At 37.9% G+C, this 3,271-nt stretch overlaps 1 pseudogene; it reads right to left on the bottom strand.

Moving 5' to 3' along the window:
• Positions 1 to 3,258: 3,258 nt before the first annotated feature.
• Positions 3,259 to 3,271, bottom strand: part of LOC111726132 — a 126-nt pseudogene continuing 113 nt past the window's right edge.

Below are 3,271 nucleotides of genomic sequence, written 5' to 3'. Positions count from 1 at the left end.
TAGGAGTAATAAGGGGGTGCTAAACCATGGGGACATAGGGCACAGGAGACATAGGAGTAATAAGTGGGGGCTAATCATGGGGACACTGCAGGGATGAGAGAGGGTCTGGAGTCGGCGCTGTGGTCTGTACTTTCTAGTCCTTTTGCTAAACATGGACAAAGACATGTGGACTTGCATCCACGTATATTCTGCGGTCAGTCTAAGTCCTTCTCTCTCCTTCATTTCTGACAGTTTGTGTTTTTTAATAGATTCACAATATGTATGTTCTTCAAGACTATTTGTTTTGACTGAACACGTGCTTTGCTTCCCAGGGACGGCACCTTGTTCTGTAATAGCAACATCTCATCATTTATTCAGTCACGGTTCTACTGACGAATCTCTAAGTTGTGTTTCATTTTTTACCGACACAATACAGCAACATTTCTGAACATTTTCAGGTACATGTGCTGTGCAAATACTTCCTCAATACAGGTTTCTAAAACTGAAATTTCAGGGTCAGAGATCCATTTTAAATTTAGACAGATATTGCCAAAGAGGCATTACCAGTTTATAGCACCAAGTCTGAGAGTACTGACTTCCCCACCAAACTGCTAACCCCGAATATCATCAAGCCATAACACTTTCCAATCAGTGTTGTTTTTGCTTGCATTTTCCTCCTTAGGACCAATCAGGCTTATGAGCCATTTCTACTTTTCTGCTATTAGTGGCTGGTCCCCATTCTTTCCCCGTTTCCCATCGGATCTTTCATGGATAGGATGCTTTTATGTTGGGGACACTAACTGTGAATTACATGCTTAACAAATATTTGTTTCTAGTCTGTCATTTTTGTTTTGCTTTTAATTTGTAACATAATGCCTTTTATGGAGGAGAAATTTATATTTATGGGAAAAAGTAATATTTTCCCCTTTTTATATTTACCTCAATGAAATAAACATTTCCTCCTCGTTCCTTCTAATACTCTGCAATTTTTTCCAGTTATGTTTAATTCATTAGAAATTTATCAAGGTAGAAAGTAGGTATCTATATTTATTTTTCCAGAATTTTCTATCACAGCTTACTTATGCTTCATACTTCTCTCTGGTTAGAAATGCCATTTGTATTATACACCAAATTGCAATTCATTTTTAATCTGTTTGAGGGTTTCTATTCTGTTCAATTGGCGCTCACAGCATCACTTCATTACAACTTTATTGTAGAGGTTAAGTTCCCCTTCACTTTTCTTCAATTATTTTAAAATTCTGGCATTTGAGAATCAGTTTTCAAGTTTCCTAAAAATGTGAATTTCATCAACTTTCTTGATTTGGGGATGACATGACAGCTTTGAAGGGGTGAGCCTTCCCACCCAGGAGACAGCTGGGGTTTCTACCCTCCTTCATTAACACCTTTTGTGTCCTGAGCAGAACCCTCGAGTAAGTTTTTCACATTTCTTGACAGATTTATTTCAGGTGTTCTATTGTTTTTGTTTCCTTTGCTATTATATTTCTTAATTACTGATACAGAGATTCCACGTGTATCTTGAATCCAGACATCTTATTCAATGTGCCTTTAGCTGATTGCATTGGCTTCTCCCGGCAGGCTGTACCTAGGATGACGTGCATATTTGACCTCAGAGCCGAAGCACGAGAGACACACAGACCTCCTCTGAAGATCCATTAAGATGTGGCACCCATAGGGGCAGAGAAACGTAAAACATGCAGAATTTAATCAGGCAGTAAACAGATCAGCTGAACAGAGTTACCAGGGACCTCAGTGGAAGGCTGTAGATGTAAATCAGATGGAAGAATCAGGCCACTTGCCATTTGAATCCTGGATAAGTGAGCCCCATTTGAAGGGGTTGCACTTGGAGTTCCCATTGCCATTGTAACTATGAAAAGAGCTCAAGGCCTGTGCTGGTGATGAGGGGAGAATCATGCTGGATATATAGGGGCCAGGTGCAGATTTCTCTTTTTTTTTTTCTTTTTAGACAGAGTCTCACTCTGTTGTCCCAGGCTAGAATGCCCTGGCATCAGCCTAGCTCACAGTAACCTCAAACTCCTGGGTTCAAGCGATCCTCCTGCCTCAGCCTCCAGAGTAGTTGGGACCACAGGCACCCGCCACAATGCCCAGCTAATCTTTCTATTTTAGTAGAGATGGGGTCTTGCTTGCTTAGGCTGGTCTCAAACTCCTGAGCTCAAGCAATCCACCTGCGTCAGCCTCCTATAAGGCTAGGATTACAGGCCTGAGCTAAAGCGCCCAGCCCAAGTTCAGATTTCTTAAGCTCTGCTCACTTACATGATGAAACCCAGCTTGCTAGCAGGAGTGAAATTGTCTCCTTTGCAAGTAGTGTGTTTCTAATCTCATGGAAGTATAGAATTTAATACATTCCTAAGAAAATAAAACCCAAGTTATTGATACTTTTCTGTTACATTTAGGAAAATTTGGGTTAATTTGGATTTTAAATTGGCATATTAGGTTGTCTGACAAATTAACCTTGTGATTTCACTTTAAAATGTGTTCAAATAATTGACTTTGGAATTAGGGCTGTATTTTGAAAAGTGTAATAGGATTTGACCAAATCTGTAAACAATATCAAAATGTTTAAATAATGTGAGCTATGCTATTTTATAGGTTTTTATTGGATTTACAGGAGTTGTGTAAGTAATAGAAAGATTTTGTTTATTGAGATAGGTATTTTTTAAAGCTTTGAAAATTAATAACATTTATAAGTGAATTTTATTTCCTTTAACAGAATGTAACTTGTAAAGAGAGCTGGGTTTTAAAGAGTCTAGTCTATAAGACTTAAGTTACTCAAATATGAATTTTTTAAAAAGTAAAGGTATTTTTTCTTATCCTACCATACATAGAGGGTCGCTATTTAAATAGCCCACATACTTTATGGCCACCCTGTATAAAAAGAAAAATCAGATTTGTAAGTTGAACATAAAGACTTAAATCTCAATTTTAAAATGTGTTACCTTAATAATTTGAATATGTATTTAAAATATACTAACTCGTTTTCCTGTGTAGAAAAGTTGACCACGGCCATCACTAAACTCACACCCATTAGGCTTTCTAGGTTGGTGAGCGTTTCATTTGCTGTAGTATCAGTCTTGTCCCTTCCCTCCCTGTATTTTTGATTCTTGCTTCTCGTTTCTACATTGACCAAACCCACATGGTGGTGTGGCATGTTTTGTTCATGATTATGGTAACATTTCACCATGAAGTACAAGATGTCCTGTCAGTTCTTTTTTTTTTTTTTTTTGGCATCATGAGGGTTTAAAAAATATGGAAC

This window comes from Otolemur garnettii, unplaced genomic scaffold, assembly GCF_000181295.1.
Source record: "Otolemur garnettii isolate 467f Iridium unplaced genomic scaffold, OtoGar3 scaffold00054, whole genome shotgun sequence".
NCBI classification, from domain to species: Eukaryota; Metazoa; Chordata; class Mammalia; order Primates; family Galagidae; genus Otolemur; species Otolemur garnettii.
The sequence above is the reverse complement of the archived record's forward strand: the minus strand, read 5'-3'. Positions and strand labels throughout refer to the sequence as shown.